This window comes from Pogona vitticeps, chromosome 1, assembly GCF_051106095.1.
Source record: "Pogona vitticeps strain Pit_001003342236 chromosome 1, PviZW2.1, whole genome shotgun sequence".
In the NCBI taxonomy this organism is placed as follows: domain Eukaryota; kingdom Metazoa; phylum Chordata; class Lepidosauria; order Squamata; family Agamidae; genus Pogona; species Pogona vitticeps.
In genome coordinates, this window is record NC_135783.1 from 311,528,774 (window position 1) to 311,544,591 (window position 15,818).

The 15,818-nt window shown below is 42.1% G+C and overlaps 1 long non-coding RNA gene across 1 annotated transcript; it reads left to right on the top strand.

The window, feature by feature from the left end:
* Positions 1 to 268: 268 nt before the first annotated feature.
* LOC110076379 (uncharacterized) lies at positions 269 to 14,343 on the top strand. The gene is made up of 3 exons (XR_002300089.3): positions 269 to 476; positions 848 to 1,072; positions 14,188 to 14,343. It is a non-coding gene; the product is annotated as an uncharacterized LOC110076379 (long non-coding RNA).
* Positions 14,344 to 15,818: the final 1,475 nt, after the last annotated feature.

A 15,818-nucleotide genomic window follows, 5' to 3' on the forward strand; every position in this document is an offset into this window, starting at 1 on the left:
ATAATTCTGCACTGGCTGTTCGGCTGTTCTCGTGCCTTGACTCTCCTTCTCTATCTGGAGAGCCTGGCTGGCCTGTGGCGAAGTGGACTTGAAGGTCAGGTGGAAGGAGCAGCTCAAGATCCGACAAGCAGTTCTCCTGCGGGGCGGCTCCCTAGGAAAGCGGGGGGTGGCAGGGCGGGGAGTTCAAACGCGGTGGAGGCTTCGGGTTAAGGAGAGATGAAGGTGAAGATCACGCCGAGGTTTGTTACGCTCTGTGGCAATTTTGGCTGGCTTTTGGGTGAGTGGGCCTCGAAAGCGGAGTTCCTGCTGTCCTCCACCCGGACAAATTGTCCTGGACTTCACAACAGACGGATGAGAAAAAGAAAGAAAGAAAGAAAGAAAGAAAGAAAGAAAGAAAGAAAGAAAGAAAGAAAGAAAGAAAGAAAGAAAGAAAGAAGCCCTGCCAGAAGATTTCAGGAAGCCATCCTAGAAGCAGGGTAGGTGAATTTCAGACCTTCTACCCACACCGCGAGTTTCTCTGCAGGGCTTCACACACACACACACACACACACACACACACACACACACACACACACACACACACACACACACACACACACACACACACACACACACACACACACACACACACACACATTTGGGAGCAAATCTTAATTCTCGCTCCTGGCACCCGAGAGCTAAAGATTAAAGCATCTTGGGTCAGCTATTTAAAATGCCGTTTCTGCCTTCTTGTTATTGCTGTTTTGTTATTTTTCCCCTCTTGCTCTTCCTTCTTTTTCTTTCTTTTCTTCTCCCTCTCTTTTAAAAGATATGGATAAAATTTCACTGTTTTCTCCCGTTGACGCAGACATTTCACAACTTGCAAGAAGACTAAAGACTGTGCTGAGTGTCAAAGGAGGAGAGGAGAGTCAAGGTGTCGAAAAGCCAAGATAATCTTTACACCAATGCAATCTTTTGTTTGCCTTTTGAAGCGGGCAGGCGGGCGGGAGGAATTACCTGTAGTGAAGAGAAGAGAGAGGCCAAAGAATGGAACTTGCTTGGTCGTCCGGCTCCTTCGTCCTGTTCCGAGTTGGTGAGTGTAAGGTTTATAAATGTGTATACATTACTTTATCATTTTTTTCTTTGTGAAGTGGGATATATACTGTTATAGTCTCCCAATTTCAAATAGCCTTGCTTTATATAGGCTTTCTTTGAGTTTTGTTTCAATACCATCTAAGAAAATATGCACAAAATCCATAGTTGAAAAGATGGGATCAATGTCTCTCTTTAATGACACTGTACTCAAGTGCCTCTGTAAATGAGAGCTTCCAAATATATATGTGGACACTATCCTGCCAAAGTCAAACACTTTGTAGTTCTCTCCAGGTGGAAAATATTGGACCTCATGGAAAATACTGTATTTCTCTGTACTGAGATGCATAAAGGGTTCGTGCTCACTGGTTATACACACAAAGAAACGTGTTTGTGGAGAGACAGAGTGAGAGAGATTCATGGACTTGTATTTTTGGACTACAACACCCAGAATTCCTGAAGCAGGCCATTATGCCTTGAGAATTCTAGGACTTGTAGTCCAAAGACACAGATTTGTAGGCCTCCAGAGGCATAGACACATGGGTACACACAGGTGTGTGTGGTAGTGCATGTGCATGTGTGTGATTGTATGTGTGCATGACCACACAGGCACACATATAGAGTAGCAAGTCTGCTATGCTCTTGAATTCCTATCTATCCTTCCTTCTTCCACTGTTATTTTTATGAGGCTTGTGGAATAGACCTCTGACACTATAAAATGTTTTACATTGCCTCCTTTTCCACCTGCAGACTCTGTACCGTAAGAGGTGGGAAGGAAAAGTGGAAGGATCCTTGCTTCTAGATACTTATTGTGCTTTGGGGAACTAGGTACATATTAATCCAGAAAATGGCTCTGAGAGACAATGACTCTGGTTTTAGGTTTCCGGCTGCAATTTTTAAGAGGTGTTCCTGTTTGGGGAGCCTGCTGAGAGTGAGGGTGGGGAGTATGGCTAGCAACCAGCCGATTTTGACTATAAATGTGATCCAAAAGGCCTGAAGGACTTTAAAACTAATTTCCTTTCTGTGGGAGAGAGCCTTAGTGTCTACCTCCAAAACTTTACGAGAAGAATAACTGGGTACTTGGACTGTAATCTTGTTTACATGTTTACATGGGAGGACTTCTCCCTAAACTCAGTGGTATGTAGTGCTGATTGGATCTGTATGTCTGTTGCATAGTATTTTGCCTGGCTGATAACCCAAGTTTTCTTTGGAACCTTGTGGCTTCAGAAAGTGTGTGTTTTCCTGCTCTTTGCAATTTTTAGTATGTCTATTTATAGGAATATTGCTTCAATTTAAACACTGTGTGGCTTTCATCTGAATGGACAGGATTGTGTTGCTATTGTTAGATACCTGCTAGAAGGGGCCTATAACCAATAAAGGATTTCGGGTTTTTTTAGCATAATTATTTGTAAAAGGTGCCAGACTCTTCCTAGAAGAAAGCCCTACTGAGCTGTGAAGAACTAAGATGTATAGAACTGGAATGTAATAGATGGAAATGCCTATATATATTCAGTGATTAAAGTTGAGCCATCACAGGCGAACAATACATTATGCTCCACTCTGTAAAAAAAAAAAATCTAATTCCCCTGTTCCTGTAATTTGTAATCTCAAGAAAACAATTAATTGTTAATACACCAATTTGAGTTACCCAAAGCAGAGAAGATAAAACACCTGCTGAATGCAATCAGAGCCCACGATAATGATGTACTGAGAGGTTTCTCTCCCCTTGCAGGAAATGGAAAAAAAGGGTGAACTTCATTTCTCTTTATTGCTGCCTCTGTCTCAAATTCTGCAGGTTATATATAATTAAATTAGTGGTGGAGGGAGAGGGGAACCTCTTAGTGCCTGGTTTGTAAGAAAACTGCCTGTAGGACAAATGAGTTTATTGAGATTTGAAAGAGGCAGACCTAACAGAGGAGAATCTAGAAAAAGAAGAGAAATTCTATTTGCCTCATTTAATTTTTCTCCATTAATATTGCATTGGCCACCTCTCTGTCCATTTTCTGCAGTTTGTTGCAGCTGGATGAAAGAAATAATCTTTATGTGTAGGAAGGTCGTTATAGCTTGTAGAACACTGTGGCTGTGAAACTTAAGGTTAATTCAATGTGTTTTTTCCAGTTAAAATTCCCATCGCTGCTATTTTTGAAACTGCAAGATGAGGGCGCTCTTGTCAAACTCAAGAAATGAAAAACTCTCTTTCCCTCCTCTCTGTCATACACATGCACACATACTTGATTTAGGTGCCAGAAATTAGACTAACATATAGAAACAGATATATCTTTGATATGTGTTTATCTATATCCATATCCATATCTATATATCCTTAGTATATATACCGTATGGTTCAGACTTCTCAGTGCTTTCCTGTCAGTAGTGAAAGATACATTTATAGATATTCTGTCAGTCTCTCCCTCTGTTATGCAAGGGATGGGGACCACCTAATTAGGGCAATATGCTCCAAAATGCAATAAGGTGGATCTAGATTTAGTCACCGATAGAAAAGTGCCACTGAAATTAATGATACAAGTTAGACATTTCCCACTAATACGAAGGGGTCTACTGGAACTGCGACTAAACTGGGACTCAGCCCCTTATTGGGACATAAACTAGATTACTGCCAGCCTGAGTCAAGAACAGACAGTTGCATTGCCATTCCTTTAAATTATGGTGTGTGTGGATATTGCAGTTTTCATTTAACTTGGCCAAAGGAGTTCCACAGGCTGCAATATATTGCAGTTAGTTCTTCTGGGATTCAACTATACTGTCCTAAGTTCAGATTGAGTTCCTCTAGCTAATATACTTTATTATTATTATTATTATTATTATTATTATTATTATTATTATTATTATTATTATTATTATTATTATTATTATTATTATTATTATTATTATTATTATTATTATTATTATTATTATTATTATTATTATTATTATTATTATAGACTTTAAGGCTTCTAAATAAAGGGATTTTTTTTCCTCCCAGTGGTGGTTTTGGTGGTTGCCACCACTTCCTCACCCTGTAAGATGGTTTGGGCCTCTGAGTCCCCTGGCACAACAAAGGCGACCTAAAGCTTTGTGGGAGGTTTGTGTTATGTTTCCATGACAACAGCTTGAGAACAGGTTACACAAACCCAGCCAGCACCACTTTCCGGATCCTGCACAGGCCTGAATGGTAACAATAATATAAAATAAACAGGAAGGAGGAAGCAACATCCTGGAAGAAAAAGGAGCGAGAACTAACTAAATAAACGTATAACTGCACTGTTCTTTAAGATTGGGTCCCAAAGAGAACAGGCATTCACCCCCATTTTTAATGCTTTTGCTGCTATAAAATGCAATAGTAAAGATTATGAGGGGAAAAAAATTGTCCCGTGTATATGTATGCATATCTATCTTATCTGTCTTCCTCCTTTTCTAAGTAGAATTTGGCTCTTCATTTTTTTTTTTTTTGAAAGTAAGTGTCACTGAAAATAATTAGCTTTACCAGGCAATGGGAGCCATCCATACAAAGCCAATCAATTAAATCTCTGTCATGGAAGCCCATGAACCCCCCAGGGCTGCAATCCACCATTTATATTTACTTGAGAGTAAGTCCAGTTGAATTGAGTAACACTTATCTCAGAGTAGGCATACATATGATCAAATCAAAAAGGTGTTTAACTTTGATCCTACTGATCATTTGGGCATGAGTCTAACTGAGATCTACGGGCTTGACTTCCACAAAGTGTTTATAAGAAGTCTTCTGCAGATTTAAATTTCTCTACTGCTTTGCCGGTGGGGTTTGGCATTTTTATATTTTTCCTGGCTACACAAAATGAGATTACATACTAAACCGTATATATGAATGATATAGTATTTTATTACATTATATTATTTATTATTTGCTAATGTATATGGCATTTCTTAGTAAACTGAAAATTGCTACTTGAATGCAGATTGACCTTGGCAGGTACAAACTAGGAATCTGAGTGTTGGTGGGTGGAGAAATTATCTTGCCTTGTCAGTGTTTTGAGATTTTAGAAGTGGCCCAGGAATTGGGGAAGAAATCCTAAATTCTCTCCAAGCTTCAAAAAATTTTGACCAAGGCTTTGGAAAATTCAGAATGTTGAGAGGAAGGCAGGAGGGAAATCAAGGTATATTACTGCCTTTCTTTAAAAATGATTTCCCCTCCGGGGGCCTGGAAGCAGAAAGCAATTCAAATTGTTTGATTGATACTGAGATAGGAGAGATAAACACCTGAAGAGGAGAAGGAGGAGAAGTGGGGGGAAGTGGCAAGGTCTTCGGGCTATATTAAACTGTCATTTAAAAGAAAAATAATTGGAAAAATTAACTTTGTGTGTATGTATTGCCTGTCTTCAAAATGGCACTGTAGATAAAGGTAGTTTTGTATTCCCCAAGAGATATAGTAGATTTTCTCAAAGGGGGAAAAAAAAAACACAGCTATCTCCTAGATGTTCTTCGGGGCTGGGTGGGTGGGAGAAACTACAAGGTCAACAGATGAGAAAATAAATAAGTTGTTCTCCACTTTATATTTAACTTTGTATTTACAGAAACTATAAGATTAATAATTATTTTGAAAACGTTTCCCCTCATAGGCTGGAGAGAGAGAGAGAGAGAGAGAGAGAGAGAGAGAGAGAGAGAAGAAAGAAAGAAAGAAAGAAAGAAAGAAAGAAAGAAAGAAAGAAAGAAAGAAAGAAAGAAAGAAAGAAAGAAAGAAAGAAAGAATCAGGTCTGTGGTCTCCTTCCAGATTATATTTCATTATAGCCGTGTTCCAATAATCCTTTGAATTTATCCGCCCTACTTCGTGTAGATACGCTAGAGTTTTGTGTGTCCCTGTGTATGCATGTGCCCCGTGGAAGGTCTACAGCCCCTCTCGCCAACCTCTTAGGTGTGCGTGTGTTTTGTTTGGTAGACCAGATTTCCATTTAGGCGAAACAAGGATATTTTAATGCTCTCTTTCTCTCTCTCTTTTTGATGATTAAAAAGGGAGGCTTTCCATTGCTAATCATGACCGATAGATCGTCAGGAGGGTAGGTTGCTCTGGGAAAATCGATCGTGTTGCCGTCAATAGAGCACGAGCTGCGGCCCTTCCTATTGACTGGTGTGTTTATTTGCGCTCACTTTTAAGGACCCCTGCACAGATTTCGGTGGCTTTTGCCTCTCGAGTGTCGTGGCGGCTGGGTGCTGCGGAAGAAGGGGCATAAACGGAGAAACAGACCAGACGGATCCGCTCTTAGATCCGCAACGGATTGTGGATTGTTCTTGGAAGTCAAACTCACATGTAGGGTCGCCTTTATAGTTCAATTAAGAGACGGTTTAGGAAGAAAGATCTCAGGCCTCATCTTCTTTTAACTGCAAGAACACTCTTGCACGAACCTCAAGCGCGCTCACCGCGGGTCTGCGAGTGCGCAGACATTGAAGACTCGGGAAGTTATCTAACATTTTATTTTTAAATTTAGTTGGCTCATTCCGTATTTCCCTAAATGGGAAGGATTGAATTTCTTTGCCGGTTTCTTTGACAACGGTGAGGTGAAATCGGTTTCCCAAATCGAATCTACTCTGGCTTCCGAATTCTGGTGTGTAAGTTTCCTTTTCGCTCTCAGAGAGGTAGGAGTTGTCTCTAGGAGAAGCATTTCACAGAACATTTCGGAAATACGTGAAAATTTTCGACTAGTTAAGCGCAGGGGAATCATTTCATTTTAACTGGACTGATCTCCCTATTTAAGTACCCCAGGTTTACGATTTACTTCCCTCTATTGACCCAACCATTTTATCTCACTTTCAGGGGATAGTTTTCATATCCTCCCCCCCTTTTTGCCACAATTATATAACCTCTCCTATTCTTTTAACACATATTTGGAAGCCTCTCCGTTTCAAGTTCTTTATGGAAATAGCAACGACCCCTAAATATTGTGGCAAATAAATGTGTTTCAGATAAAACACTTTTAATTCGGTGTGAGATTAGCTGGATCACGATCTACTTTTTTCAGACCCGTGGGGAAAACAAAGGTTTCGTGGCCGGATCCTAAGCAGGTGTGACTCGGAGGGACAAAAATCAAGCTTGTCCACGTCCTCGCTTTCTGTTAGAGTATGCCCTCCAACCCAAGAGGGTTGCTAAACTTTCAAGTATATTTATTAACTGGGTTCCTCTTCATCTAGAATATTTGCGGGATGAAAATGACGCTAGCTGATCTGGACTACTTACTTCTTCCATAAATTCTCATTGATCTCTACTTTTGGTGGTGTGAAGAAGGGCCACCAGCCACGGTGTATTTACCGCACGGTGGGTCCAGAGCTAAGGCGCTGACCGATGCTGTGCAAAAAGCGATGCTAGGGGACAGATGGATTGATTTATTTAATATTGGGATCTTTCTGCCATGCCCCTCGTTTTTATGCTTCAACTCCAACCCAAGCCTCACAGCTTGTCGGAAAAAGTTGGAAAGTGGAGTCACTCCGGGGCGTTTGTTTAGCGTCCTGCGGAGCTGTCAAAAGCTATCTCTAAAAAGCATCGTGGTTCCCGGGTCAGCTCTATTGGAGTCATTGGGGCAAGAAATCCTCCACACAGGTATTTGCAACGAAATCGCCTTCCATTGCACGGACCTCCTTTCTAAGTGAACCTGTTGTGGCCTGGCCTGTAAACCTATTTGGAGAAGGGTGTAGGCTGCTATCCTAGGACAAAACCCAAAGAAAGATATCTCCTAGCTTTGAATTCAATTGAAGACTTTGAAATCATTCATTCCTCCCCCCCTCAAAATAAGCTTGTAATCACCACTGCCTGTTTCTTAGAAATAAATTAACCTGGAATCAAGGGAATATATTTCTAGATCATTTCATTTAGGCTGTATTGTTGTTGATTTATTTTGGAAGTTGTAGAAGGGAGGTACCAGCTCGTCAGACTCAGAACTAAGGGTTATCTCCCCTTGGATCCAATAGCGCTAAATCTTTCCTGTGAATGAACCAGAAAACATTCGACAGGTCGTGAATAATCGTTTTAATGAGTGTGTAAAGCGTGCGACGGGGTGCACGGAGCTGTCGGGTTAAACAAACAACTTGTACCCTGACGAAATCCGATTGTTAAAGTGCAAAGTGGTGTCAGTCCAATTTTCATCCCAGCCCTAAAAACCACAGATCTAACTCGCGGGAGACCAATTTTGTCCATTAAAGAAAAATAACAATATTTTCCGAGAGTAAGTGTGATCTTCTCTAATGTTAGCGAACACACACACAAAAGTACCAACTGCAAGCAAAACAAGTATCTTCAATATTATTTATAGTTGTCTTTTTTCCGGAAGCGGGGGAAGGGCTGAACTAATATCTGGATTTTAAGGACATTTTCTTCGGAGAAAGTCCTATTCATTTTTCAGGCACCATTTCCAACTAAGGCCGAACTTCTGTGCTTATAAGTTGGAAGCTCATCTGAACACTACTCACCCTCGAATAGATATCATTTAGATTTCACTGTCAAACCCACAAAATTTGTTCGGAATTCGAACCTCATCTCAGGTACATTTAACAAAGAAATACTTCTGTGAAAGCAGTATCACTAAACTTATTGAGATTATGATCCGCAAATATGTTGATTTATTTTTGTCACACATGTCAAGCAATAATTTTAAGCAGTCTCAGGAACGAATTAGGTGTTGAAGGCTGCTTACTCACGGATAAACACTTATTCCAGAACAATGACAAGCATTTGGGGTGTGTGTGACAATAAATATCGATGCAGGTAGATATTCTGAAATCGACTGGATTTACTGCTACCCTACAGTTTTAAGGTAACATGCTGGCACCCCTTGTTCCCATTTTGCTTATGTACTCAACATGCAAACTTGCAATATCTAGAAATCATCTATAAAACTCAGAAAGAATCCTGGATAGCACCTTTTCACAAAAACATATAGAAGATGCGTTTTGAAGCAGCCTTCAGGACTCTTCTTGCGGTTGAACACTTAAGAGTTTGCAGAGGAAAGAGCAAAATGAATGAATGAATGAATGAATGAATGAATGAATGAATGAATATTTATTTATTTATTTATTTATTTATTTATTTATTTATTTATTTATTTATTTATTTATTTATTTATACCCCACCTATCTGGACCACCGGGGGACCACTCTTTAAATCTTTAAAAAAAGAGAGAAAAGAAAGAAAGATTGGCCAAAATAATATTTAAGATTCTGTGAATCTCAATAATCATGTTGTCTTTTTGTACTGAATCCAAAGTTTTATGGACTAGCACCCTGGGAAATTATATTTAGGAACCCTGGTTTCTTTGATTTAGGGTTGCCTCCAAAATGTAGCAAAAAAAAAAAAAAAAAAAGAGGAAAACCGTGGCAGAGGGAGATGGAGACGGAGAGGGAGATCTCTGGGTACATATTTTTCGAGTCCAAAGATCTCGTCCTGTGCTTTCAAATGCCGACGGCTGTTCCCTCTTACTCGCTGGGAAAAAGTCCGCCTGTAATGAACCACGTGAGCTTTTGCAGTTGGTAAAGGAAATAGTTTTTCGCCTCCCCCCACATCCGCGCCGCATCAAAACAGGTCGATTTTCTAAAGTGAAAGTTGGAACTCTATGGGCCGCTCACAGTCCGAAAAGGGGCGGAGGGAGGTTCCATACAGTTCTTAGAAAGTTACGGTAACGTCGTAACAATAACTTGTTCCAAATCTGTCATTCAGGTGCACTTTGTTTGAATTTATGGCTCATAGAACTCTGTGTCCTTGGCGACGGAGTACATTCCCAGGTCTTCGCAAAAAGGGTGCCGAAAATTCCCAGCCTTTGGGGTTCGGATGGAGTGGGGAGAATGACTTTGTGGGACCATTAGCTACAGGCAAGTTTAAAGACCCCGGGCTAAATAAAAGCCCGAGGACCACCTTCCGTCTCATCCGGTTCAGATAAGGATTTGTCCGCGGAACTGAGCCCCTGTATTTAGGGTTGGGGAGAAAGCTTTCAGTTGCCTTAGGGTTCAGGAGAGACCGAATCCCACCCAACTAATTCCCCCCCCCGCTCCTCCCCCATTTCACAACGCCAATAACTTTCAAAAGTGTCAACCTATGCAGAGTGCGGAAGGAAGAAAGTTTTCCTCAAGCCGAAACTGAAAAGCTGATTTTCGGGACTTCCCCACCCCACCCCACCCCCACCCCTCAGACGTGAAAATTGTGCACGGTGGTGCGAGGGGGTGAAGAAAGCGGCGATTGCATTACGCGTGGATCCCTAAAGCCACCCCAGGGGACCCTACAGTTCTAGAGCTTAACCACTTCAACACCACCAGCTGCAGCAACAATAACAGCAGCAGCAGCCGCCGCCGACCGAGAGACAGGCGAAAACATGGAGAGCTGCCTCGGCAGAGAACGCGGAGAGCGCGTTGTCAGGCCGTTCGCTCTTCATCAGAAGGAGGCCCCTCTGAACTTCCCGGGACTCTTGCCTCCTAGGCAAGCAAGTAACCTTAAAGCAGCCTTAAACGTACCAAATAGTCCAACTGTTCGCTTACACATATAGAAGGGGCGATTCTAGACTGCAGTTCCCATAAAGAGACAAACCAAAACAAGCCCCCCCCCTCCCCGGTTTCTGCTGTGTTTCCTCTTCCCTCTCGCTCTGGCGAGAATTGCGTGTCTTTTCCTCCGAGCTCCTATGGCTTTCAAGAGAACTCACCCCAACAGGGGTGCTAAGGGGTGAGAGCTCTACTCCTAATAAATCATCAGTGTAAATACTTCCGATTGCATCTGAATCCATACACACACACACACACACACACACACACACACACACACACACACACACACACACTTAAAAGAAAGGGAGGGCGCGGCGGGACAACAAGCTCCTCGTTTTTCCCTTGCGTGACTCGGTCCGTCTTGCATCAGAGAGGCTGGCCGCTGGCGCCCGACCCTTGGCGATCTTTTCACACTGCCTACCCATTAGAAGTCCTAACCCTCTCCCTACACACAGGCGCACAGACACATACACTCACTTCTTTCATTCAGAAACTGGGATACAAACAGTCCTCCATAAGAGTGGCCTTGGCTGCCAGATGGGCGGCATATAGATCAAATAAATAAATAAATAAATAAATAAATAAATAAATAAATAAATCCATCCATCCATCCATCCATCCATCCATCCATCCATCCATCCATCCATCCATCCATCCATCCATCTTCCATTTCTTTTGCCCGATTTCTGTGGGACCCGGGTTGGCGGTAGGTCAGCATAGAAATCATGTGTTTGAAAGAAAAGGTTTCCTACAGGCAGCAACCCCCACCCCACCCCTGCCCGGAACATCCGCCGGATGTATCCCGCTGCCTTCTTCTTGTCTGAAGACAATCCGGCCAGGAGGTTTATACGCCCGTTGTACTGTATCTGCTTCTCGGTAGAAACCATGGCTCAACAGATCACCATCACTAGCGGGGCAGTGATGATGATCACTGGTATCTTCTGCAGATATTCCGCCAGGATTTCTTTACTCTTTGCCCAAAAGGACATCTCTTTCTGGAAAGGGAAAATGATAGGTGTGACTGAGAAGACCTCGGGCAATGGAGCTCTTGTTGAGGTGGGAGATTAACCGGAGGGGCCTTGAGACGCGTCTGAGGCACGGCGGTGCTTAAAGGAATGTCCAAGTTGGCAGAAGAGTGTAAAACCTTAGAGGTTAAGAACATAAGCTCTTCGCCCCTTGACAGCTAAAGCAGCAAGGTCTCTCACCCCACTCACACTCCGTTCCCTCGCTCCTTCCCTACCTCTTTTCTCCCGCAAAAAGCTCCTTCTGAGCTCTCTCTTCGGCATTTTCCCCCTCTTGAAGTAAGTGGGACGGGCAGCATGATTCAAAAACTCAGCTACACTCGATGCTCAGAGCTGTTTGGGTCCCGCTGAAGGCAACTGTGCTTTCTCTCGAGTTGAAACCTCTCGCACTAATGTCGAAAATGTGGTAAAGAGGGTTTTAAAAAAGCTTGTTCATTATGGGCAAGTCGATGTGTGGCGGAGAATCAAGCAACGCATCCGTCGAGAGAAACCGCTTCACAAGAGCGCAAGGCATTTTGAACAATGGAATCTTAAAGCTGCCACCCTATCGGCACACTTGCAAGCGGGGTGTGTGTGTGGGATAAGGTCCTCTACACTCAGAGGCCTTTCTTTGGAACAGTTAAGCACACAATAGCTCCAGATCGGTTTTATGTCCTCTTAGGTGTCTGGAAAGGAATACTGAGCCTGAAGCTACTTAGGGAGCTTTCACAAGTGAAGCTCAGAAGTGATGGTGAGAAAGTTCTGACATAGCAAATATTGTAATTCAAGACAGAGCAAAAGAGAATATATATGTGTCTTTTGCAGCTGAATGCACATTGTAGCCAAATTACCTTTCTGTGATGTAATTTTTAAAAAAAGTAGAGTGGGAGGGGGACACTCGAATTTATGAAACTGCCTACCATCTGAAACTCACTAAATCCTAGTCTTGGTGCTTTGAATGAGTGGTTTAGGGCCTCAGTGTTTAGGGTGATGTTTTGAGAGGCTATGCCATTGAACACACTGGGTCTTACTTTTAAGAAAATGTAAATCCTAAGGTGGATAATAAACACAGTCAATTAAAAAAAATTAAGGAAACAAGCCATCATGTTTTTTTTAAACTCTGCTTTTATTCTGTATTTAGTGTAGACTGAGAACAGCTTCCAGTCATATGCTCCAAAAAGTCTGAACCGAAAGTTCATCTAAAACATGAGCCACTGGCAAGCAAGTTTCACTAACTGTATTTCACACCAGCAAAAGAAATTTGCTCAGTGCCCTCCAACATCACTTCGAGCCATTCTCAAGTGCACAAAATAGACGAAGTCATATAGAAACAAAGTTTTGGTTTGAGTAATAAATACCTTTATTGGACAACTGAAAAGTTACCAGTAAGTAGAGCTTTTCAGTGAGGCTCAGACAGATATTATGTCTGGGCCAATTTTTGGACTATTTGCCTTAATCCTAAATTTTATATCACCTTTGCTTAATGACGCATTCTGAAATGCAATGAAGCACCTTTTATATCACTTAACTCTTTAGTGATCCAAGTAAAGTATTGCCCAGCCCAGGAAATGATAAAGTCAGAAGCATCCTTCACAGTCCTTCAAATGCATCTAATAAAAGTAAATTACACTGTGTTTAGCATGCTTTATTTCCAGGTAAGTGGGCGTGGGATTCAGCCCTCAGCCTGTAACACAACAGACATTACATAGATATTTCCTTAAATTGGACTGTAATGCAAATGTAAAATTGCTTGTCTAGGAACAGATTGCAAACTGGCTCTGTTCTTTCTTTCCTTACATTACCGCTACTCACACAAGGGAGTAAAAAGTGGAAGAAGTCCAGAAAGATTTTTGTGTGTTTGTTTTGGTCAGGGAGGTGCATGGAAGCTCCAGGAAAAATCGGTGGCTTTGGAAAAACCAGCAAGACATGCACATCGCTGGAAAGCACTTGCAGGCAAAAACAGTCCAGCAGCATTTTAAACTCAGAATTCTCTTTCACTTGCATCTCAGCCTTAAATACTCACAAGTGACTAAAGCATGTTCTGAGCTCCACTTGAGGAATGCCTTTTGATGGCTTTCAAACACAAGGCTGTATATATGCATTGCTACACACCTAATTGTTGTTGTTACCACCACCACCACTCATTAGAGTATGTGAGCTACCATCTTCCCTGCCTGCTAGAAAGATCAAGTATGAGAGTGTTCCATACTTCAGCTCAATTAAAGGTTAAGGACCTGTACTAGAGTGTCGGTGCAAAGGCTTGGGAAGGCAACAAAATCAGAATTAGTTAGCCCCACCTCATGCTGACTTTGGCTTCCATGGATCTTCTTGCGCCACCAGTCTAGTAGGATGGCATTACTTTTTGGCCTGTGCTTGGAAACAGCAAAATGCAATAAGGACAGAGAAGGGAGATTTACAGTATTTGTTGTTGGTTTTCCTTGAAAGAGTTCTTACATGTTTCATTGTCTCTGGTGAGGTACAGATATTGTGATGTACTGGTTCCAGTACTGGACTAAGATCCAGAAAACCAGATCCAGAAGTCTTCACTGGGCTTGAAACTAACTAGGTAAACTAACTAGGTGATCTGGGGTCACTCACACAATCTCTGTCTGCTCTACTTCACAGGGTTGTTGTGAAGATCAAGTGGGAAGAAGAGTCATGAGGGCTGCCTTGAGTTCCTCGATGGAAAAACAGGCTATCCATATAACAAATAAAACAATTTAAGTGCACTGTTGAGGACTGCAACAAAGCTTATGGCAAATAATAGAGGTGCAACAAAAATGTCTCTTTTCCTTGTGATTTTTTTTTTTTTTGAGAAGGATTATTGTTGTTAAACACAAATCTAAAAACTGGTGAAATGAGGAAGCAGGACAACTCTACCCCTTGCAATGGAATGTGAGGGAAATGTTATGAGATACCTATTATTCGGATTTTTTTTTATTAAAAAAAACTCTTTTTAGATAATTCGATGGTGCTGATGATGGTGAGAAAAGATTGTCAACAAAGGTGCAGGAATTGTCCATGAGAAGGAAACAGGAGGAAAGACAGGTCTTTAGAAGAGAGGGTGGAAAATTTCCACAGGAGAGTGGGGAATCGGTGCAACAAATACAAGGGACAGAAATTTGTGTTTTTGATCCAAGGCAGAAAGAGCTGAACATGAACGGAACTAACATGAAATATATTTGCTTTCCCCCATTCTGACATGTTCCCTACCTTTCCCTCCAATTTTGATTAGCATTGTTAAGCATTCCAGTGAAACTTTCAAGGGGGACAGTAAACTCATTTTTAATTTGTGTTGGGAGTCTCCCCTCTCAGACCAACCAGAAAAAGGAAAGGAGAGCAAAAACAATTAATCAAACTAAAAGGGTCAATGATGCATTATTTTCTTAGTCCCACATTGCTTTTCAGGGCAGGATTGCCTAAAATGTTTCCACAAAAAATTCCCATTTCATCCTTGAAACTATTTTGGGAATACGCTGGGAGAATTTTTTTTTAAAAAAAAAAAACAGTGATTGGATGGCTCATGGTTACCCTGGAATTTAAAAAAGGGATCTGCTCTGCCGAGATCTGGCACCTCTACCCGAAAAGTACCACAACTCGCCCTTATTACTTCAGGAGCTTGGAGGCACACCTCAGGAGTATCTTTATATCTGGGGAAGAAAAAAAAAAACGCAGAAACCCAGAAATCCCTCAACAGGGCTGGTTTGCCACGCTTCTGTCTCCCGAGTATTACATGTAAAATGAGTGGCTGGTGCCACTGCTGCCCATGCTACACACCCCGTGGGTGTAGGTTAGGTTCCTACCCCAAACACAGGCTTTTTGCACGGGGTTTGTTCTAGAGAAGTGGTTCCCAGCCTCGGGTCCCCAGATGTTCTTGGACTAAAACTCCCAGAAGCCTTCACCGCTAGCTGTGCTGGCCAGGATTTCTGTGAGCTGTGGTCGATGAGCGTCTGGACACCCAAGTCCGGGAACCACTGTTCTAGAGAAACCTTGTGAAGGGGGCCTCAGATCCATATTGCGCCTATCCCTAGAAAGGTTCCCTGGATATTCAGTAATGGCCTTTGACGCCGATAAATGGCAAAAAGGCGGGAAAGCAGGAGGTGGAGTCCCAAACGGGTGGAATGGACTGTTCCACTTCGGACTGCGGGGGCGGGGAGAAGACCCCGTTTTAATGCCTCTTCATTGAAAACTAGAAGGCAGCTAAAAGCTTTTTGGTGAAGATTTGAATTGCGAGGAATTTTGATTATTGTCTTTTG